The 25,555-nt window shown below is 37.0% G+C and overlaps 1 long non-coding RNA gene across 1 annotated transcript; it reads left to right on the forward strand.

Annotated features, from left to right (window-relative positions):
- Positions 1–19,731: 19,731 nt before the first annotated feature.
- Positions 19,732–21,123, forward strand: LOC136813799 (uncharacterized). Its single transcript, XR_010847553.1, has 2 exons — positions 19,732–19,871; positions 20,254–21,123. It is a non-coding gene; the product is annotated as an uncharacterized lncRNA (long non-coding RNA).
- Positions 21,124–25,555: the final 4,432 nt, after the last annotated feature.

Consider the following 25,555-nt stretch of genomic DNA (forward strand, 5'->3'; position numbering starts at 1 on the left):
TATAAACTCAAATTTGTCTGGAAAAGGGTTAAAGAATTTGTTTTTAGATAAAAGTGATATCATTTTTAATTTACAAGCTTTTTAATTTTCAAAAATTACAACAAAGATACGATAAAATGTGGCACAGTATAGTAGTGTTCTCGTCGGGGGAGGACAATCATCTTAAACCTCTCCTCTCCAAAAAGAGAAAATATACAGTTGATTCTCGCTAATCCAAACTCAAACGGGAAATTGTTTGTTCGAATCTCAGAGAGAACCGAGTTATGGAATGTACATTATAAAAGTTTCTCCTTTACGAGGACTGGGAATAAGTTCGAATTATAGAAAGATTCGAATATAATAAAAGTCCTACAATGAGTGTAAAGGTGGGAAAATATGGCGGGGTGGTGTTATGGCGGTATACGGAAAAAAAACGGGGGAGAGTTTCGACTGGCAAACTCTACCGACTGTAAACTCTTTTCGGCAAAAAGCCCGTTTGCGAAATTTCTTTGGCTTTGGGCTTATTTCTTAGATGGTGATTTGTCTTAGACTATAGCATATTCTATTTGAGTAAAAAAAGGTAAAGATTTTCAGAAGAAAGAAGAACAGGTGTTAGCATTTTCTTGAATTAGACAAGATTGACCATTGGTTAACTTCATTAGACATAATACAACCCGTATCACACAACAAGTGGGACCCCCACCCCCACCTAAAATGAAAAATTTTTGCCAAAACTTAGTCCCCGGTGAGAAACTAACTTCAAAACTCAAGGAAAAGAATTGCATTTTAAAACAATCGCCATTGAGATTTCGAAAGAAATTTTCATCCCAACTGTGAGAAAAAGCCCCTCTTAGCGGGGCTGTGAGACAGAGGCGTCAAAATGAACCCTTTTCGAGGGTAAATGGTATAGTAGGAAAAAGACCTATTGACCTACAATGCAAAGCTCTTCGAAACCATCTCACTTCGCGTCAAACTCAACCTATGACACCTAGACTGGGTATAGAATACACCTAAACTGGGCGGATTACAATTTCTTTGTATTGTCAATAGATATTCAATTCCCAAGATTATTGAGTAGGTTTTTGAGATAAAAATATTAAGTATACAAGTCATAAAATTTGGCATAAATGATAAGGATTTTACTTTATACAAAAATTTGTCCGCTTTTTTCGGGATAGACTGTATTTTTTTAAACAATTACAATCAATCAAGCAGAGCAGAAAAGCATCTACAAAAATTATATTAAGTTAAACAGTTTTTTCATACTCTTTTTCGACCGTAGTCTACTTAATTATTTAATTTTTTTTGACACATTTTTCTATTGTCTATAGGTGGGGAAAAAGGACTGGGACGGTTTTAGTGGGATAAAGTGGACAAAAAAATGCCCGCGTGGCAATTGGTGGCTACGGTCGAAAAGGTGTATTGGTTTCCATGTCTGTCAAATTTATTAACAAAAATATTAGTGGAGTCTCCATAACTCGAACATTGATAGGAGTATGGTTTATACGGCATTTCAAACTTCCAGCCCAGAAATCTTGTTCGAATTAAGGAGACATTCGAATTATCGAGGTTCGATTTAAAGAGACTCCACTGTAACAAGACTATTTGAAAAAAAACTGGACTCCGATGTTTTGAATATCGTATTTTCTTTCAAGATTCATTATTTTTAGTCAATCCCAGCCAGCGCCTCATTCAAAAGCTTAATAAAAATATTCAATGTTTTCAAAATTGTACCTTTTCAACTTTTCAATTCGTCATTCTCTGCATCCCATTAGCCCCTAGAGCCGGGATACTTGCAAAATGGGCGACCTGTTATGAGATTTATGATATCACAACTTTTGATATAATTTGGGATTTTACATTTTCTGAAACAAAATCTTCTCCTTCGAAAACAAGACATGCGATCACCGAATGATTGTGAGAAGGCTAGACATTGATCTTGATTTGCGCTACATTTCTTTCGACAAGGATTGTTTCGTTTCAATGATTTACCCCAAAAACTGAACGGACTACTGTTTCTAATATCGTACCATTTGAACATAGGCGGGAGTCTTCTTAGTGTCGTTGACGGCGTCGGCGTCGGTGTCGGAATTTGATCAAACACTTTAGGACATTCGTCTTTACATTTACAGAAAGCATTCCAACATTTCGAATTTCTCTCATTTTCATCTTCAAAGAGACCAGTGGTACATTTTACTTGAGCGTCATTGCACCTTTTTATACATTTGTTGATGTTGGCTGATGACGTAATGTGCTGAGTCAGCAGAACGAAGAATACCAGTAAAAATGCACTATATAAAACAATAAAGAAAATTTCTTATTTCTATTTCAAACTTTGTAGTAGGTACACGTTCCGGGGTACTACCCTTGCCGACTGACGGGATCACACCCCTGTGCCCCTTTTTGCCCAAGTACCTACGGACTCTAAGAAAAATACTCACAAAGCAGTGAAAATAAGAACATCTTAAGAACATTTTAACCTTCAAAAATCGATGTTTTTGCTAAAAATGTCCCTATTCCCTTTGCAAAGATGATACCTTAATCAAATTAAAAGAATGTCATGGCTATTACATCCTTAATTATACGACCTCTATGATTATAATACCTACTACTAAAATCTCGCAAAAAAACTCTAGATGTAAAATGAAAAAAATTATTTTTACCCGCTTTTCAGCATCATTTTAACCTTATTACCACGCGTGCTTTATAAATATTCAAATCAAAAATTTATTTTTCATCAAATCATTACGCTACCTTCGCTACATAGTGTTACAAGATGATAATCAAGCCAATTTATATTAATAAACTTTCTTATTTTCTCAACAAACAAGACCAAACAAAAGCTCTTTCCTATTTTATTTGGACTCGATGGATGTCGATCAAAGGAAATGCGTAAGAGACAAAATATACACGGAAACTGAAATAAAACGAGACAGTAATTTTTAGTTCTGGCAATTGTTTGCCAACAGGCCAGATTCAGTGTGTCCGGGAAAAAGGAGAAAATAATTCATATAATATTGGAAGGTAATGTCTAAGACAAAGCTATCTCACTTCCAGGCAAAGGTAGCTATTAGGTTCCATTGGCTTGAATTTCTTTCCCGAAATGGAAACAATGTTTACTGTCAGTCATTTTACACCCAGTTAGTTTAAGGAATGGTTGGGAGACATTTATTCGAGGTGCTGGCATAGCATGAAGGTAGAGCATCCAGCTACGGTGGACGAGCTCGTGTGTTCAATTCCCAAGCCGATCAAAACCAAAAACTTCGTACTTAAAGTATGTCTCAAAAGTATGTGGACACTTAATAGTTTTTGAGCTTTTCTCAGCACCCATCCATGCTATGTTAGATAGTTAAACACCGTTGGAAAGATATATGCAAGTAGACTAATCTAAAAGATAAAAGATTTTTTAAAAATTGAAAAATGAAGAAGAAGAAGATAAACAAAATGAAGATTTTTCCTATTTTTTTTTAAATCATGACATGAATTTTTTTACATATTTAAACCTAGAGCATCCAGCTACGGTGCACGAGCTCGTGTGTTCAATTCCCAAGCCGATCAAAACCAAAAATTTCTTACTTAAAGTCTTTCTCAAAAGTATGTGGACGCTTAATAGTTTTTGACATTTTCTCAGCACCCATCCAGGCTTTGTTAGATAATTAAACACCGTTGGAAAGATATATGCAAGTAGAGTAATGGCGAATCTCGCAAGGAAAATGGAGGAAAAAATCGATGAAAATGACCAAGAATTGCCGCTTGAAAATGAGGTTTGCACCCCAACAAAATGCATTATTAGAGGAGAAACAACACCAAAAGACACTCTGACCTGCAGGAAGTGCCATAGAGATGTTCATTATAACTGTTCCCCAGCTACCAATCTACCAAATACAGATTTGCTTAACGTTTAAATCTAGAAGTTTCCAATGTCAAAGTTGCGTTAAGATCTCACCAGAGCTGATGGAACGAGTTGAAACATGCAGAAACACCAAAATCGAAGGACTTCAAACGGAAATTAAAGCATGTGAAAACATCATGAAAGCTCAAAATGAAGAAATCTCCCAACTGAAATCAAATGACCTCAACGTTATTACAAAAGAAATCAAAAAAAACCTGGGAACAAAGATGAGCATACTCGAGAAGAAGATAGAAACAAAGATCGAGAACATCATAATCGAAAAGAAGCAAGAGCTGAAAGAGGTTAGTTATGCTGAAGCTGTATCCAAACAGATGAATCAACAATCAAATAAGGTGGAGAAAATGGCTCGAAGTGAAACAGTCGGCAAACAACGATCCACAGCATGCAATCTAATTCTCCATGGAATCAAAGAAAATTTGGAGGATCCCGAAAATACAACGAAAATCTACGACGAGAAATTCATAAAGTACAGAATCCTTGGATTACAACTGGGTATCAAGGACATAAAAATTGTAAACACACAGAGGATTGGAGTATTCACGAAAGAGAGAGAGGAGGAAGGGAGGTATCGACCAATCAAGGTAGTTTTCGAAAATGAAGAAGACAAGAACAAAGTCTTGAGAACCATCACGACATAAAAAGGCCCTCCTTCATCCTATCGAGCAACAGAAGACCTTACAATTATTGAACGATTGACAATCAAAGAATTTAGCAAGAGAGCACGCGAGCTTAATGCTCAAATGAAAGACAAAACTATTCAATTTAAAGTCAGGGGAAGCCCCAGAACAAAATTATACTTAAAGAAAACTGTAACAACAAGCGTTTGTAAAAAGATAGGTTCTTAGAGGCCCACGGCGCGCCTTGAACCTCAATCCTTTGATAAATAAATAAATAAATAATCTAAAAGATGAAAGATTTTTTAAAAATTGAAAAATGAAGAAGAAGATAAACAAAGATTTTTCCTTCCTATTTTTTTAAAAATCATGACATGAATTTTTTTACATATTTAAACCTACCTTGCTGATTTCAAATATGTGTTCAGATTTTTCGTATCTTTTTTTAGATAAAAACTTACAGCCGGGGGGGGAGGGGGTACTTAGGCAAAAATGGATGATGGGTATGTGCGGACGGTAAGGGTCGGTTTGTCAACTTTCAAAGTCTCTCTAAGGGTCGGAAAAAACAGAAAGTTTTAAATTAGTCTCTTTAAGGGTCGGAAAATTCAGGATTTTTAGGAAATGTTTTGATTTCCAGAGAAAAAATTGTAATAAAGTCTCTCTAAGGGTATGACTTTTTTCAAAAATCGAAAAAAACATTTCAAAAAGTCTCTCTAAGGGTCACCTTTTCAGCAAAAATCAGTCTCTCTAAGGGTCGGTTTTCGGAGGTTCCGTCCGCACATACCCCTCATTATTCGCCAACCCTAGTACCCCCCCCCCCGGGAGCTCCTAAAAATAAATTTTCTAACACCCCTGTTTCACACAAAAAATGTAAACATTACAAAAGCAGTTGAGGGATAATACGAGTGATGAAAGTCAAAAAGGCTGCAGCCAAAGAACAGATAAGTGCTTGAGAAGAAATTGGTCGAATGATATTTTGTATTGTCTTCAGCAGCAAAGAGCATACATTGAACAGTGCAGGAAATAAAATTTCTCCTCTATCTCACAAAACGATTCTTTCTCTGTGGTAACAGGAATGAAAAAGGGGAGCTAGTAGGTGTGAACACCAGAGCTGCCAGGGAAAACAAGTTACGTGTTCGAAAAACAAGAAACAAATATGACTCTAAAACGTTTCTTCATAATGGTACTGAAGTCTGGAATAATCTACCCAACGATCTCCGTCAATCCCAATCTATCGTTATTTTCAAGTCTAAAGCTAAATGTCATTTCTTTCAATAATTAAATATTATCTTTCTGTTTTTCATTCTCGTTTCGAATTTTGTTAAGTTACCATTCTGTTTTGTTTGTGGCCCTTTGTGGAAACAATTCCTCAGTTGTCTAAAAGCAGTTGAATTTTTCGGAGCATGCCACGTCAAAAAATAATTTCTGAGAGCGCGCGCGAATAGATTGTATCACGTCCATATATCAGTAAATTCACAAAAAGTGTTGCAAGTGGCTTTGGGAATTAGACTCCAGAATAGCATTAGAATTCGAGTAATTGATTATTAGAGTACAAGGTACAAAATTTATTTCCGAATGGCTAAACCTATTCTTCTCTCAACGTTTGTGAAAACCCAGCTGGCACATAACGTTGTTTCAACGTTTATCTAATGTTCACAACGTCCATATAACGTTAGAAGAACGTTGAAGCAACGTTTGTGAAAGTGCATAGCTCTGGATGTTTTATTGGTCAAGACAGATTCAATAATGTTGAAAAAGAAAACAAATGATGTTATGGGAGTGACAAATCAAAACAACTTAAAAATTTGAAAATATCTTGCTTGTTATCGTCAATTTATCTTCAAAAACATAATGTTTCTTATAACACAGTGTCTTATCCTGTTTTCAAAGCTATTTGGAGCATCTTTTAGGTCAAATGTTTCAAATATAGTTCAATATTGCGTATATAAAACGTCAATGTATATCTTTAATAGATTGCAAACGTCTTTGCTGCAAAAACACCTGGAAAACTTTTTTTCGACGTTTTTCAAAGAGTTCATAACTCTTGAAAATGACATTTGCCTGGTCATTTTGCCAGTGACGCCTTTGTCAAAATTCAAACTTTCTTCTTCTCGAAAACTGGTCCATATCATGACTCCAATAGAAGTATCCAACACCTTAGCCAAGGAATAGATATTGGTCATATTAGTCACTATTTCCATTTCGATCATGTCTTATGTTTGAATTATAATTCAAAATCATGCAAAAGACGAGATCAATCAAGGGCTTTTAGATCTCTTCGTATTGTACCACTAGTGAGGATCCATGGTCATTGTAATGTTACGTTTGATAAACCTGATGTGGGTCATTTTCTCTTCGTATTTGTACCACCACTGAGGATCCATGGTCATTGTAATATTACGTTTGATAAACCTGATGTGGGTCATTTTCACGGTCCATTTCTCGTGCAGTACAACTATGCTGACACAGCGAATTTTGTTGCATACATAAAATCATTTGCTGGTTACTCTTGTGCGAAGTCTCCATACATTGATTATCGGCTATTTCACACTTTCGCATACAGCACAGGTAGTCTTTACATTTTAAAGCTTCACAGAAAGTCCTTTTCTGGACGCATTCGTCCAGCTTCTTAGCTCGATATACGGGATTGAAAGCAGCGCGATATTTTATAACGCATTGTTCGTAATATGTTCCGCATTCTTTGAAGCACGGAAAGGTCCGATCGATGACCGGTTTCTCGTAATGATGCCCGCTGGATGGGAAAGCAGAAACGAAAGATCCGGCGATTGCCATCAACAACATAAACTTGCAGAATCTATAAAAGGAAATATACGAGAAATGTTTACAAGTTGTGCCAGACAAAACTAGGTTCCCATCACTTTTTGTTATACAGCTTTTTTTACAAAGCTTTAAACACACGTCTACTCTAAAACTGGACGTTTGATTAACAGACCCTATTACCCCATTATGTCCTATTTAGTAATAAGCAGACTAACCTTTTCTTTTATATTATTTTTCAAAAGAGTATTATATAGGAAATTCTTAGAGTACTGTTGCCTCTCTAATTCGATCTTCAAGGAACAAAATTCGAGTTATTGAGAGCATTTCGATCTACTTTCAAGCTCAGAGGAGCAATACTTTGGTTATTATAGAGGTTCAAGTTGAGAGAGTTTATTGCATGCATATTGAAATGTGTGGACCTATAAGTTGTAGTACAGTTAGGAAAATAATCCTAATGCCCTAATGCAATGAAAAAGCAGTTGATGCAGACTTTGTAAAAGACTGAAGCTAACCGATCTAAGCAAGTAACTAAAAGCATTTTTCTCATAAGATATTGTTTAAAATTTACGCATATATTTACCTCGTGAAACAAGCCATTCTAAAGTACAATCACAAAGCTCGACGTATATATCCAATCTCTATTAAAAACCACTAAACAAGTTGTACAATTTGCAAAACCCTTGACACAACTCCTCTTATATAGGTGTTTACCCCTCAAATTCCGTCATATTTGTCAACAAAATAATCTCCTACCAAGCAACAACAATATGTTGAAAAAACGTTCAAAAAACGTTGAAAAGACCTTAACAACAATAATGAATTATTTTCTCAACAAATAGTACCTTTACTCATTCAAAATCCTTTCGTGATAGATACAGCATTCCCTGATGAAGGAAAATACTTCAAATGTGTACGACTTTAAAAGGTTTCTGTCTAATAAGAAAGCAAGCTATAAGTCAAATTCCCAGAGCTCACCCACTCTCCTTGACCGTAGTGCAAAGGTAGAGCATTCGGCTGCGGTTCGCAAGGTCGTGGGTTCAATCCCTGACCAAGACATACCAAAGACTTCGTAATTAGTACGAAATTGGTACTTGATACTACTCAGCTTGATACCCAACAACCAACAGCAGACACACAAGAGATGATAAACTTTGTTATTGTTAAGAATTTGCTTATGAACATAATAAAGATGTTATTGGCGTGTCTTATCTCGCGTTCCCCTAACAAGCTGGCACACAACGTTTTTTCAACGTTCATTTAACGTTGTATGGACATTGTGAACATTAGATGAACGTTGAAACAACGTTGTGTGCCAGCTGGGTAACCAGCAATAGAATCCGTTATTCAAATATTATCTCCGTGGAATTCTTACTGAGATTCAAAATATTTGCATTTTGGAAAATATTTGCCATTACATAATCATAAGAAAATAAGTTTTGCGCTGGTGCTAGTACTCATCAGCGGTTTGCGTGAATGCGTGATTGGGCTTTTTCAGAAAAAAATTTTACACCCATTGTTGAGGATATTGATTTTCCGAAGTATCGAATCCCCTGCGGGATATCCTACTTTATTAGTAAAGACTAAAGACTCCACTTTTTAAAAATATGCTCAACCCCCTGGATATCCTCTCTTATAAAGATGCTTACCCCTGGATATCGTATTTTTTACTTGAAAAGACACTTTACCCCCTGGATACATATCCGCTCCCTTGTAGATATTTAACCCCCTTGATATCCACTTTTGAACAAAAATCGTTAACCCCCTGGATATACGATATCCTCAACAGGGGGGGGGGCACGAACTATTTCTGGAAAAGCCCAATGGGATAGAATGAGTTTGGAGGGTTTTGCTTTATACGAATCTGTAGACTAAATAGACTTTCTATTGCGTTATTTCACACACTTTCAACCGTCATTCAAAATTCACTGATTTAGGACCTAGAAACACTTGAAAATTTTAGGCTTAAACGCGTCATCGATTAATTCATAAGCCTTAGTTTCAACTTCAAAGTCTCTTAAAAGATTATCCCTTTTAAACAAATTTCCTTCCTAGCGATTGAGTTGTAGCAAAATAATTCAGATATCTTAGATTGACATTTTGTCATTACGGTTCGTTTTGCATATGAATGTGACTATATTTCCCGGCTGTTAAGCATTCATAAAATGGGAACCACAACTCGAACCTCGTAGCTACAACTACCATTTCTAATACACATTTTCGACCCTAACCGCCAATTGCTGCGCGGGTGTTTTTGTCCGTTTTACCACCCTAAAACCGTCCCAGTCCTTTTTTCGCACCTAAAGATAATAGAAAAAAGTGTAAAAAAAAGGATTGGATCGAGTTTAGGGTGGTAAATTAAATAAAAGTGGCACGCGCCTGACCGTGCGACTACGGTCGAAAAGGTGTATAGCCCGGTGAAAGTTTTTCCTACCGTGGGTCGAAATTCCAATGGAGTTAGAAATTTTATTGTTCTTAAACTCGAAAAACCCAGTGGGGATGGTTTTAGAAATTTTTTCCTTGAATTTCAAATAGGGATGAACTTAAAGTTATCATGGCCCTGAAATTGTAGGGTATTACCATTGGGCTTTTCCAAAAGAAAACCGTATACCCCTGCTGAGGAGATTCGACCCTTTGTTGCTGGAAATGCTGTAACCCCCTAGGATTCTAGGTAATTCTAGGTTTAAATACCTCTGGAATTTTTGTAGGATTTTAAAAAGTTACCCCCCCCCCATGGAATTCCAGTTACTTTTGACAGATTTTCGTATCATCCTATGGAATTTCACGACATACTTAAACCTTATCTTCTTGGAACGGAAATTGACCTCCTCAACAGGGATATATGTTTTTTTTCTGGAAAAGCTCATTTTCCTTTTGATGAGATATACTGAATTCTCGAACATTTTAAGGTGGCTAGTACTAAAGACTAAATGAGGGGTAAATGAAAGTAACGGAGAAAAAAATCACTATCCACTGGGCTAAAAGAATTGGTTTCTATCATGATGTTCTAAGATGTGGTTTCTATTGATATTATGATAGAATTATCTTCTAGAGAGAAACATTTAAGCCAACCTTGTCCCCCATATATGAGGCCCCACAGCGGTAACTCTGATCATGATATCACGCAATTTTTTGTTTTCAATCACGATCACGAAAATCAGCCAAAAAATGGCTAATCACACACCCTGTGAAAAAGTCCAAATTTTGTATCACGGCTCAAAATGTTTTCAAATCACGATTACGTTTCAACTTCTCATCACGCAATTACGGAAAAAAATTCCAAATCACGTAATCACGCTTCAAAAAAGTCCCTATCACGTCATTACGCAAACCGCTTAGGGGGCCTCATACATCCTTGGCTTAAATTATGCGACTGATGGAAGCAATTGAAAAAAGGAAATCTCAGGGTAATATCTGGTTCTATCAGTAAGCAGAAAAAAACCGTTAGTAGACCGCCATTTTCACCCATGATCAGCCATTTTTCTAAGAGATGGCAGAAATAATATGTACAGGATGGTTTAGTATCATCTTGCTTAGCTCCAAGGCTTTTGGTGGTCCCGTTTGGACCAGTGTATAGTTTCAAGCTTGTTTTTGTTTCGTGGGTTAAAGTGAGTTAAAATTATGTGAGTTAGGAGCAGGCAGCTTGCTTGAGATTTGGTTGAAGATAGTGTCTGACTGGATTTTGCTGAATCAGTCTATACGCAGGAAATGAGGCTTATTTTAAGCAAAAATAGCGGTAAACAAATACATCTATGTAGTAGGAGGGGGGATTTTTTAAACCCAAGCATCATTCGCAAATAGGGGGAATAAACTTAAGAGCATTGCTGTGGGGAGGGGGTGAATTTTTGGCCAATCTTACAGGAGATTAGGAGCCCCATCTGACACATGTCATATTTACTAGACTACAATCCCCACCGTAATATTTGGCACAAAAGCGGAAATTCCCTCACATTTGAAAACCACAAGTGATTTTTAAGTGCTTCAAAGTACGGTTGGAAAGCAGAGTTTTAATATGAAATATAACACTTAGGACCTTTTAGGATCTCAGGATCTAAAAGCTCAAAAATGTTCCAATAAGGCTGAGAATATAGCCTAGAAGCCACTTAACCCCTCCCAAATCGAAAAAACCAATGAAACAAAGTGGAAGTACTGAAACTGCAATTCTCGCCCGATCTTTAAATTCTGAAAAACGTTAAAATACCCAAAAATGCCCATATATTTCGGCGCCAATTGTAGTCGCATCAAGGGTTAATTTTTCATATTTGTTTTCTGCAAAAAAAACCACGAGGAGGTGACTCAATATGATCATCCTTTAGAATCAAAACACACAGTGATTAAGTATTGCACAATCACCAGACATGATCGGTGATTTGGTTTTCTAACGTTGATGGAATATTGTTCTTAGAGAAGAGAGGCGCTAACACACCCGGAAAGTTTGTTTTTCAATTAGAGAAGGGATTTTCTAATATTTAGAGGTCAAGTTTGTAAGAGTTAAAACTAGCCGAGAGATAATAGCTCGATCTTGTACCCATAACTAAGGGACTGGATATGAGCTTAACTTACTTGTCCTGTAGAGGAACGAGGCCTATATAGAATAGGAGGCACCACAATATATGAGGATTTTTAGAATCCAGACGTTAATATTTTCTAAAGTAATCTTGAAAATAATAAACTTTGTGTGTCCTGATTTTTTCTTTCTTATAATTTCTTTGCTGTGGTGTGGGAGGTCCAAGGCCAACCAATACCTGTGTCAAATATCGATCACCAATACACCGATACTTTCATCTTATCTAGACCGTGGACAAGATGAAACTGTAATGACCCCGTTCCCATACTCAGTTGACCATATTGAAGCTTATCGGTGACTGGAGTAGGATTTTTATCCGACACGCTAAAGCTCTGAAGAATGGGAAATTTTAAACATCTGGAAAGTTTGAGTTATGGAATTTTGCCAGACTGCGTCAAGAAACTAGAATCGGGAGGCCTGAACTTAGCCCTTGTTTTTGGGATTGTCAGGTCGAATCACAGAATCTTCTTGCTTACGCACAAGAAAAATTGGGCCGAATGGGGATGTGGCACATCAAAAGCTCAACAATCCCTCTCCAATAAGCCCACTCTGAGCAAGGGTGGCCGCCAATCCACCACTAGAATATTAGATAGCATTAAATACATATACTGTGCGCCAGTGATTAAACTAATGGTTCTAATAATTGAGTTTAAAGTCCCGAAGGGGGTGTAGAGGAATCTACAACCTTTCTCAAGCAAGAAAAAAAGAAAATTTGAAATTTGCACCGCATTTAAAATGACGGATTGAATCTAGTACTTTCATATTTTTCAGAATCTGGCGAAGGGTTTTACTTTCAGATTGGCGTTTGTGTGGCGTTTGGATGGAAAATAAGTGGCTTCATTTCCAACCCAACACTGGGCGAAATAAGAGATTTCCAATCCTGGAAATATCTTGAAAATATGATATTTCCATATACTTTTGTAGATATGGAAATATGACTTTTTTATATTTCCAAAGTTGTGGAAATACCATATTTCATGATATTTCCAATTCTAAAACTTGAAAATATGATATCTCAGATTTGGAAATATCATGAAATATGGTATTTCCACAACTTTGGAAATATAGAAAAGTCATATTTCCATATTTACATCACATTTTCAAGATATTTCCAGGATTGGAAATCTCTTATTTCACCCAGTGCAAGAATTTCAAATCTAACCCTGCTCAATGACTCTAATCCAAGGGGAAGGAAGTTGAAAGTAGTGACTCAAGAAGATTCCAAAAAAGTATTACGTCATGTCCAAAAAAGTTTTTTATTACAGATTAACTGAAAATTTGAAACCAAAATAAAAGTTTATTTCCTTATTATGAATTCAAATAACAATAAATTTTGAAGCAAAATATTGCGTGTTTTGTATACTAATTGACCAAAACATATGTCAAATTATATTCCTTAAATGGAAAATTGCGATGAAAAGAATCATCAACGAATGAAATTTCTAGTAGCTTATATCAGCAGAAATATTGAGTAATGAATGAAAAGGGAAGGGCTAACATAGGTAGCTTGAAGCTGTAAAGGGGAAGGGCTATACAATGGAGTTTTTATAAGTCAAACACGCACAGGGAACACAAATTTGTTCGAGTTATGGAAATTTGAGTTACCGGGTGGGCAAAAAAAAACAAGTCCATATTTCATTCTTAATTGACGATAGATCGAAAAAAGATGTGCAATCACGATTTTGCACTTTTATTCTATAAGTATTTTCCCGATTTTTTGCCAAGTTTTAGCATCGAAAAATTTCATGGTATTGTTTAGTTTCTCCCCTGTTCTGATAATATTTTCACTTGACGTCAATTTTTAAACAATTTAAAAATAGATAGGTCCCTGAAATATCTTCTAACTCTCTTTTGAATGCGTGAAACTTTCTCAAACTTTCACAGAATTAATATAATATCTTTATTTTTTTCTATCCAAAGATGCCAGCTAAAAAAACGAATAGTGCGTCAAACATCCTAATTTGAAATTTGGACTTGTTTTTTTTAGCCCACCCGGTATAGAGTAAAATTAACTGAAAGGACCTGAAAACTTGTTCGAGTTAAGGAGTTATTCAAGTAACAGAGAGGTTCGAGTTAGACTCCTCTGTATTAGCTAATTACTGACTGGTTGTCATCGAGTTTTTTTGTAAAACCTAGATTGAATTACGATAAGGCTACTTTTCCTGGCGGCGAAGCATTGCATTGTACTCAGTTTTATTGAGATCGAATATTCTATTTTTCGGCCTATTTGGAGCAGAACATATAGTGGCAATAAAAACGCCGGACGATAGTGATCGTTAGCTTGATAGCGCTATGTGGGCGGTACTAAAAGGCAAATGATGTTTGAACAGGCAGCCAATAGCTTTGGTGAACAGGTTGACTATGTTATAGTCTAAGACGAACCACTATCTAAGAAAAAATCCCAAAACCGAAGAAAATTCACAAACGGTTTTTTGCCAAAAAAGGTTTACAGCCGGTAAAGTTTGCCAGTCGTCTCTTCGAACCTCTACCACCGATTTTTTCTGTATGCCACCATAACGGCTGTAAACTATACCGCGCGTATAATATTTTAAAGTCTTTACTATCAATGTACGGACGATAACATCGTCTAGTGATGAGTAGGTTGAGAGCGAACGGCCAGGCAGATGGGCGGAAGAAAGTGTGACAGAAATGGAAAATTCCGAAATACAAAGCTTAAGCGTATCTGCAACTGGTGCTGGATTTGCTCTTGACTTAATTTGAACTGAATGACTCATAGTCGAGTAAATACATTTAAAACATCACGAAGGAGGTACCATAGCTACTGAATATCTCAATATTCACCAACTTGGCACGCGTTGGCCTCGATATGCCAGTATACATAAAAGCGAAATCAAAAGAATAAACGGGATATACAAACAGAAAAAAGGATGAACTACAGATTCTATTTACGTGACCGTCAAGGAAGTAGAACTATTTGCTGATAAAAGACAGGCCCGCCTTACAAGCTTAAAGTTACGGTCCCTTACTAACTTAAAAACGGATTTTTCGGATTAAAAAGAATACCCCTCCTTCTAGTTATTGATTATTCAATTCATTAATCAATTTAATTTTTTTAGAGTCGATATTTTACGTGGATAACCCAGTAATTTAGGACTTTTAGACAGTTTTTCGATTGTTTTCACGGGGTCTAAGGCCAGCCGACTCGGCTATCTATGAACTGAACGGAACATTGAAAAAAGTGGGGATTCGAACCAAGAATCCCTGTTTTGAGGCGCTGAAGCCTTTGACCGCTTGGCCTTCTGCCCCTTCTTTTCAACGACCTTATTTTTTGTCCATTTTAAGGCAAAAAAAAGGGCTTTTCCGTGTCCATGTCAAATATACTTGACATGGGCACGCAAAGGGTTAAGATATAGGAATACAAAGTCGCAACATTCAGTTCGCCCTTAACCCCTTATTAGTACGAATTTAGCACGGCGAGTCAGAACCCTTATCATCAAGTAGACTAGCAAGCTCATCGTCTGCGTTTCCTTGAACAGCTTATAAAATGTTTGGAAAGTTTTATTCAGTGAACGTAGTGAGTTCATTGAATAGGTAAGCTGTAGCGAAATACAACGACGTGGTTTACTACCGTAGTCTAATCATCAAGTGAATTTCAAGCTGATATAGCCTCAACTCTATCCTACACAAGCCTTTCTCTTTTGTGCTTAATTGTAGGGGTAGGTGGAATAAGCAGGGGGGGCTGATACACCGGGAGAAAATCCATAAAATGGGGGCGGGTCAATATTAAGTGATTTCGGGGTGACTTCCCCCAAAAAACCCTAGGAAAATGAAGGTTTTGGCACTTTTTGGCACTTTTTCAGGAAAATTTCATAAAATGGGTGAGGTTATTATAAAATGCTATTGGGGTGATTTTTTCCGAAAAACTACAAAGTTAAGCACAAAAGTGTAGTCTACATTCTTATATGGTTTTCAAGCTAAGTAACGTATGACGGACCCTAGAGAGCCTACCTATTTCCATAAAAGGCTTTCTCATAAAATAAGGAGGTTACAACAGCCATAATTATAATTTAATTCAAGGATTAAAAATTGAAAGAATGAGAAACTACAATCCAATACTCCTTTTATGAAAGATGCCCGCCTTCCCGACATAACGGAGTGGTCGTTAAAATAGCGGATTATGCAATTCTCGAAAACCTAAATTATTTTAACCAAGCAACTCAAAGAGAACTATAGCTTCATAGAGCGTTAAGGCGTACCCGAGGGAGAAAAAATGTCTGGTAATGAAAATCTATTTTATCTCTGAGTCGTCAGGCCGACTAAAATAAACGCTTTGGTTTGAGCCAACCCCTAGAACATACCGTATCTAATAGGTAACGGTCCCCTTAATAAAACAGATTTTACAACGACATTTAAGCAAAGCACGAGACCAGCATTGAAAAGAAAAACAAATGAGTGGGCTTGAGTACATCCTACTTTCGACACATTTTTTTTATAAGCAACCAAGTCGTTAAATGCTCCAGGGCTCAAATTAGCCAATTTTTTCACCATCTCGTAAAGTAAAAGCTTTTTGGATATTATAACCATGGCAAACGATAGCTATTGTTCCAATAAGAATATATGGTATAAAATCAAGAGTGGTCAAAGCAAATTTTTCACAAAATGAGCTAGAATGCTAAGTAACCCCAGCCCTGGCCCAAAAACTGGAGTTGCTTATAAAACAAAATGTGCGCCGTACAGCAAGCTCATTTTCATTCATTTGTTCAATTTTTAATCGTCCGTCCTTTTTTTGCTGCCATAACTAGCCTACATAATAGAAAGCTTCAGGATTTTAACCCTTACACGCAACAAGTGTTTTACGCTCGAATCGAAGTTAGATATGGCGTAGCCAATTCAAAACTAGTCAAATATCTTAAGGCATCTAAGTCCTTAAAACAAATTGAAGCAACATTAAAGGTCGTAAAGAAGGCGATATTTGGGCGAAGGACATTCGGCTACGGCGGGTAAGATTGTGGGTTCAACCCTTCTTTAGTCTGAATCACAGAACCTCTGTGAACCACAGGTAAGTAAGTCTGCGACCGCAGTCGGAGGCGACCCGAAGGCTCCTCTTTCGATAGCTATCTACCCGAAGGTAGGGGAGAGCGTCACTCTTTCTCCCTGGATTTCTCCACTTACCCTTGATCCTTCTCTTAGTTGCTGGGCATCAAGCAAAGAGGCATCAAGTACCATTTTGGGAATCTTTGGTATGACCCGGCTGGGGGTTGAACCCACAACCTTGCGAACCGTAGCCGGATGCTCTACCACTGTACTACGGTCGCTATTAACCACAGATAGTATGGGAGCACAAATCTGAATGTCAGCACCTAACCCTAATTTGGGTCTTACAAAGAAAAGTAAGTGCAGAAATCAGTACCGTGGTGGCTGGAGAATCAGAGGGGGAACTGTCCCCTCCAATAAGCGGCCGATTTTTTGGGTGGCACCGAAAAGCAAGGGGTGGAATAAGGCGCCTTCGACAAATAATTTCGGCACCTTTTGCTTTTTGCACCTTAGTAATAGCAGTTTTTAGCCAAATAGAGAAAAATATCCAACAATTTTCCTTTTCGTATCGCTTGCATCATTTTTAAAAAGATACTTTACTTTTAAAAGGGGGGGCAAAAATCCCAACTTTCAAAAAGTGCTTCCTCAGTTTCGGTAGACCTATGCAACACTACTATACTAAATCTACCATTGGATAGACAACTACTCTCGGGTACCTAATAGCCGGGGGATTGGAATAAGCGGGGGGGGGGGGGGGGTTTGGAAAAAATCTCAAAACTTAATAAGCGAAAATTTTTGAAAAGGAGGCTAATACAGCAGAATTAGGGCAAAAGAAGGAACTTTCAAAAACATTTTCCCAAAAATTAATAAGCAGGGGGAGGGGGTTGGAATAAGAATGTCCTGGAAAAATTAATTAGCGGGGGGGGGCGGCTATTAGGTACCCGAGAGTAATGAAAGAGAGTGCCTTCGGGTCGCCTTCGAATACAGTCGCAAATTGGAAGGACTATATTTTCCTTTGCATACGTGTCAAATAAATCTGATTAATCAAATACTTTGTATCCTTGTATGGAAGTGTAACAAGCGTTATTTATTCCAGTGGTAAAGACTTAAGTGATAAGAAATCCCTAGAAGAACAATGTCGGCTTTTATTGAGACTAATAAAGGTTAGATAAATCTTTCGAAAATGGTAGAAAACACACCAATTTGCATGACATTTTGATAAGGTCATAGTACTGTTTTAGACCAATTTCTCAAAAGATAGTAAAATTTATGTACATTGATGACGTAGGAGACCAATTAGCATAACATAACTTTTCAATAAGGTCATCCATCCCTAAAATACAAATTCTTGTATCATCTTTGGAAATGTTTTTTGAACCAGATGCCATCGATGAGAATGGAGTTTGGTCAATACGAGTCACATGACCAAATATGGAACAATCAAAGCATCTCTTCCTAAAGGTCAAACTGATTCTACTAAAATACAAACTTGCAAATATATACCTTATTAAGCCTGCATAGAACTCGAACTCGAAGCAACCTAATCCGTCAGATTATCACTTTGATGCTAATTCGACATTCTGTGAGATCTCCCGTCTGTAACTTTTAATCCCTTTTAATGTGTTGACTATAAGAACAGTTGTGCTTATGCTTAATTCGAATGTCGCCAAAAGAAAAGCAAATAAAAGTCAGTACCCAGCTGGCACACAACGTTGTTTCAACGTTAATCTAACGTTCACAACGTCCATCTAACGTTAGATTAACGTTGAAACAAGGTTGTGTGCCAGCTGGGTATCAATTAAAATGTACATCAACAATGCTAACAAAAACGCTATCAGCGATTGATAACAATGATAGTGCTCAAAAATCTATACTATCTTGTTTATATAGTGCAGTCTCTTTAACTGGAACCTCTATAACTCGAATATCTCCTTAACTGGTGGAACATTTTTTTCGTTCTTTCAAGTCAATGCCATAAACCTTACTCGATAACTCGAAATTTCCTTAACTCGGACAATTTTGTGCCCCCTCCCTGAGTGGAGATTATGAGAATTATTGTACTATACTATTATGAGAAGCAGGTAAATCAAAGTACAGCCGAAAAAAAGTTTCAAAGCCACCTTAACACGCTCAAGGGACTATCACTTATTACCTCTAGTTGGAAAGGATCATTGTACATATACCATATCAATACTACATCCTTCTAAAAATTTATAAGGAAGTAGTACAGTAGGTTTACGTCCGCGTTCGAGGGTTAACTTCTATTTAGATGTCTACACGAAGGTAGGAGTCACTTCTTTCCCTGGATTTCTCCACTTACTCTTGCTCCGTAATCTTTAGTTTTAGAGATACATCAAATGACATTTTAAAATTTTTGATATGACGTGGTTGGGGGTCTAGTATAGGCTACGCACGGAATATAATGAAAGAAATTTAGAATGCATCGCAAGATCGATTCCTCGATTCCTTTGATCGATTTCTTTGGTGAGATCCACTTTCATGATTTTCGGAAAATAGAAGCCTTTGAAGCAAATTCGATTTTCTTGCTACTGCGGGAGCTTCGAAAGTTTAAGTGATGTCAAAAAATTGAATGTTTGGAGCTCAAAAACCTGGGCTCAAAACATTCGAAAAAGTCGCAAAGTGGAATAGACGTTAGTTGCGTAGAAAAACGCGGGTGACGTCTAATATAGGCTACGTACGGAGTATAATGAAAGAAATTTGGAATGAATCGCAAGACACTTCGATTTCTTATAAACTCAACCCTTTGCCTTATCAAGTTATCTCCTTAATATCCAGCTTAGTAATATCCATTGTCTCTCTGATTAAGTACTTTATGACTTTTATCTATACCTTTTATCTTTTACCTATACATGGGGTAGCGAGAGGGGAGATTGTTATAAAAGAGAGCTGAGACCTGAGATTGCTATTCATTTACTAGAAACTCTCTACTGCGCACAGTGTTAACCAAAGGACGAACAAGAGAAAACTGAGAGAACGGAACTTTGCAACATAACAATTTCGCAAGGTAAGGATATGTCAATCTTCAATATTGTGAGAAAGGAAACATCTTCAAAGGAGACAAGTTTTTTTCGATTCAACGTGACATTTTGACGGAGCGCTCTTTGTTATAGTAGGAAATAATGAGAATCCATTTAACCTACATAGCTATATCAGAGGAATTCCTCTGGCTATATGAAATGTTTTCTTGTGTATGGTCTGAGCCTAAAACTCTAACACCTCTAAGAGATTCTTCTTTTATTCTTCTCTTGATGCTTTGGGAATTATGTCGACGATTCCTTGCGTAGAAAACATTCAGGGTGACTAAAGTCAAAGTAGCTTTCTCATTTCCCCTTGGTATTAGTATCAAATACAAATCTTCTAAATATTTCTCATTTTCCATTTTCCAGAATCAACAAACAAACACGCCAACAAGATGAACACGTATACAACAATCTCAATCCTGGCCACCATATGCTGTATGGTCACACTCACTCAATCAAAACCCATGATGGATGATTCACTTTTCCTATTGGAAGAAACATACCCACAATGCTTTGGGGAGCAAGGAGCTAAAGATTGTCAATGTATCTGTCAAGGTGCTTTCACTAAGTGTCTGGCAAAGAAAGCGAAAGGCACAAAAGAATTTATCCCGAACGCTTTGTTTTGCGTGCGAAATCAAATGGTATGTAATCAACCGAACGTTTGTAAACCAGTCGAATTACTGAAGCTCAAAAGATGGGCACAAAATGTTAGCAAATCACTGATCTAAAGAAAAATGGGCTGGATATGTCACGCTGGAGTCTAAACCCCTCGATTGCTATGAAGCAGAGAAATGTCACGAAACGTCAGACAGTATCCTGGATGACTCCAAAACACACTATTGACAAATGTTTGAAGATCAGATAAAACTCCAATAAAAACTATAATGATATCGTGCTGCACATGCGTGCCAAAGGAGCGTAAAATCACAAACGATCAACTTTCTAAAGTCAGTCAAAAGTGGTAAAAATGCAAGAACTGTAAAAATATCTTTCTGTCCTACGTCCTCTCGGATCTAGATTGACGAGGTGATGATGATGAAAAATATCGTATCTAATTTAATAGATAGCTAATTATTATTCTACAATAGTTGATTTAAATTCAATTTTTCCTTTGTAAATAACAAAATTCAAATTTTATATATCATAGTTTAACAATGTAAATAGACCCTAAAAACGAAAAGTTTATATCTATGAGCCAAAAAAAAGATGAAAAATAAATAAATACTATAATTACAACCTAAAAAGTTTTAGACTGTTGATTTGAATTTAACCTAAGATGAACCCAATGTGTAGAAAGGTAGTTTTATACTACATCAACAAAAACAATCGAGAAACTCGAATCTAACCTAAAAGTCCCGGCCAAAGTCAAACAGCTTCGATCATTGTCAAACATTAGGAAATTCTTCGCAACACAGAACTATTCGAGAAAAAGGAAATCTGCCAGAGCGAATAAGGAAAAGCGGAAAATGGTAAGGGCTTAGATTGTAGTTAAATGAAATTTTGAGTAACAGGGAACTCTATAGAGTGAGCTTTCTGTATTTCTAGGTTATGTGATTTAGATAAACAGGATATTTGCCCACGATTAGTTAGCCTGTACCAACCCTCACACCGCATATTTGCTTTTTTGAGTTACTGTGGGATTTCTTCCTGCGAAGAAGAGTTTGGTACAGGCTAACGATTACTCCCGGGTACCTAATAAACGGGGGGCTTGGAACTTAGTAAGCAAAACTTAAAGTGTTCTGGGTGAAACATTTTTGAAAATAAGGCTAATACAGAGCATAATTTGGGCAAAAGCATTTTCCTAAAAATTGATAAGGGGGGTGTCTGGAATAAGAATGTCCTTTGTTGACGTCAAATGCACGTGAGAAAAACGTTAAATGAACGTTAAAAAGATCTGTTTTGGATGTTGTTATGGACGTTCGGTCGTTGGTTGATGAATAGAATAAACGTATACACATAATTATTGACTCTCTAATGAGTGCAACAAAAGATATCTGGAATGACGTCAATATCACTGGTAAATGACGTCATCAGATGTGAAGTTTTCCCATGATTCAAAGTAACATAAAAGGAACTGACGTCATCTGAAATACCTCGAGCATTTGAGCATGCATTACTGAACATTGCAGTTTAGCATAGCTTCAGAGGCCAGTGGATGGGTCCATCAAATGCAAAGCCTTAAATTTTAAGCACCCCTGTCTGTATATGACGTGGCAGTTGATTTTCAACGTTCACTTGGGCAAGTCATAAATAATAATTTTAGTTGTCTATTTCAGTTCAAACGAGATGATCAAATTGATCGCCCAGTATGCTAGACTTATTTCCTGAAAGCCTCGTTAAGGTCTCGTGAATGATTTTATGCCCGAGGTTCAAAGACGAATGGATTATTTTTCAATGAAGTAGGTCTGCATGTACTGAGCAAAGATACAAAAAAGTTTTCGAGAGCAGAGTATCAACTCGATTGACTTTAGATGGGCGATTAGATGGGTGAAGTATCGCTGGTCTATATTGGGGCTAGGTTATTCGAGAGCTGAACATCAAATCAATTAACGTTAGATGGACAAACATATCAAGGCACAGTTTTCAATTACTTCTGACTGCGAAAGAAAATTCCTGAAACAGTGCTCCAGCTGATCACAGGTGGTTGAAACTTGTTATTTACAATTCATGAAATGGATATAACAGTTTCTCGCTCAGTCAGTTTAGGAGCGAATGGAATAGTTTCATAGAGATGGCAGGAAAACTTCTAGATACAGTTACTCTGAGATCTCTAGCTTAGAGATGTCTGCTTTGAATACAATGCATTATTTATGCCCAATTTCTAAACGACGGCATGTGCCGCTAAAAAATGGCGTTCAAAATCGGACCCGTGCAGTACAGCTCTTGAGTAGTGAAAAGGTACTCTTCAAGTGCATTTTACCGAACGTTTCTGACCCCCTTTCTGAAAATGTAGTTTGGTTGCATGACTTATTTTGCTAGAGCCATCTGAAAATGAGCCTGAGAAGTGGACACAATGTGAAAAACAAATCAAAAACAAATCAAGATTTTTACTACCAGAATTGCGATAAAAACCGTAAAAAATGGTGTCACCGGAAAAACCTTTTTGAGAATATTTGTAATGGTAGTTGAATTTGAAATGACATAATTCTGCAAGTTTATCAGTAAGCAGTGATAAGAGTTTGAGTCAGATTTTGAATTGAGATCTTAAATTGAGATTTGGATATAAGATTTTGAATTCAGATTATCATTTTTTGATCAGCTCTATTGGTCATGAACAGAAAATGGAAAATGAAGAAATCATTCGATCGATAAGAGGTATAATGATTTCACAGTGATAATGACAGAAAATGGAAAATGACCAACGCCAGCATCAAGCATGAAGTCGGTATAATCAAGGACTTTTGGACAGTCTTTCGATATCATTAATTAGCAGGTTTCACGGCCAGTCGATTCATACCACCCTCATTAGTCTGGTATAGAATTAGTTGAAATTTCGCTTAAATCTGGTCAAAATTCCGAACAACTTGAAGTTGTTAATGAAATTGAAAAATATGCTTGTTGGGGTCGAAAAAGGGAGAGTCATCCTCAAATATCACCACATCAACTAAATAAGCGTTCTGACATCAGTACTATGCACTTATCTTAGCCTCCATGGCTACCCTTCATGGATAGACGGAGCGTATGTTGATTTTGAAGACTTTGAATAGCTTTGAAAATGTCAGAATTAGCAAAAAGGCTTTTTCTTATTCACGTATCCCCTGATTTGAGGCATTGCTCCACCACTCTCAAAGAAAGCGGGTGTAGAAAGATACTCAGCAGCTTATCTTATGGCAAGGAAACTAAACCTCACAAACTCCATAGGAAATCGAAGGTAGTTTTTTATAAAATCCTTCCATGCGGAAATCTTAAAAAAGTAGAAAAAAACATCAACAGAATTAACAAGATCAATCAAAAGCATTTAAATGAAGGTATAAGATGTAAGGAAAAGACTAATACATAAATAAATAGGTTATTAGCTACCAATTATAAACATCAGTTATATTTTCCGACCTTTGTAGACAGCAATTGCACAGTCAAAGCGGTAAACTTGAACCAAACCTCTCCACGGAGGAGATACTTTATGTCCTTTTAAGGAGATTCGAGAGGTTTTAGATCTCTTCTTCTCAGGAGTTGGGAAGATTGTCCTGCTGGTTTTAAGGTGCGACTGGCGACATGATACGTGAAAGTGCCTCAATATCAAAACAAATTTTTTCCTTCTTTCCAGAATGAATTCATTGACCAAAGATATACCAATGAACAGTCTATTGTATGTCCCCAGCGGGCACAAAACGTTGTTTCAACGTTCATCTAACGTAGTGAACGTTAGATAAACGTTGAAACAACGTTGTGTGTCATTTGGGTCGGTATAATGGAGAAATCGACTAATCTAGGTGGGAAAGTGGATTTTGACTTTTAAAAAACCACTAATTTGCATACACAATAGGCTTCAAAGAGCGGTATTTTGAATAGAAGTAGATGGATGGTAGATTATTGGCAATTGGCCATACACGACGTAAACAAGGCCTCAGCTCACGTGCAGAAATCTTTAGCAGAGCAAATTTTTGAATGACAGAGGATTGACTTGAGACATAAAATCAATTATGACAAGGAGATCTCCCAAGCTCCCCAAAAATGTAGACAAAGAAGCTTTTTTCATGATTCCTTAACCATGATAAGAATTTTTCACTTGTGACGAGTCTGTTATTTTAGGATATAATTTGAGTGAATACATATGAGGTGAGAGTGCGTTGACCCATAGTGGCTCACATCGGATTACCGCACTTGATCTAAAAACTGTTAGTGTTGTTAGTGTCTCGCAATCTAGCAGGCAGTATAAACTACAGCGTAAGATGGTTTTAACGAGACGACTCCTAGACCACTTACAAAACCGGGCATCCTCTGTAAGGAGAAGCCAGTCCTCATCATAAGGTATAAGATTATGGCTGCTAAATAAACAACAACAACAACAACAACAACAACAAAGAAATTGACAAAAATGACTGAATTCAAGATCACAATACGGTCCATTTTTGAATATCGTAGGAAGATCATATAATTCAAGACTGATGGTATCTATTTTCAGGACGTCAGGATTGGTTACCAAGCAACGAAATCGATGATGTCATCATGTTCGGACGAAGTGGTGGGAACGGAAATACCAAGACTTAATAAAAAAGGCTGCTTTACAGACTAAAGAACAAGGAAATGCCATGCCAGATTCATCAACAATAAGTATCTAGAGGCAATACCTCATTGCATTTACATGAGGGCAAACAAGGCTTTACTAACCAATATCCAACTTGAATATTATTTACACTCTGAATATCCAGGCTAGTTAACACATCCAAATCTTTAGGTTTGTTTAGCATTCCCATAATAGCGAGTTTTGACCCACAAAGTTGAGGACAATAAGAGTATTATTTATTGCTAACATTCGGCAGTAATGATCTAGCCCAAATCAAAGCCTCAGTAAACAGAGCACACATACATAATGAGCTCGACTAGCAAACTAGTCTGTTAATTAATCATGTCAGAGGGCGGGAACATAAAAGCGGCGGGCGTTTGCTTACTTTTCCCGCGTGATACCATTCCAGCCCGACTGGCGTGCCAGTCTAATAATGAGCTCTCT

The sequence above is a fragment of the Clytia hemisphaerica genome, unplaced genomic scaffold (genome assembly GCF_902728285.1).
Source record: "Clytia hemisphaerica strain Z4C2 unplaced genomic scaffold, Clytia hemisphaerica genome assembly, whole genome shotgun sequence".
NCBI classification, from domain to species: domain Eukaryota; kingdom Metazoa; phylum Cnidaria; class Hydrozoa; order Leptothecata; family Clytiidae; genus Clytia; species Clytia hemisphaerica.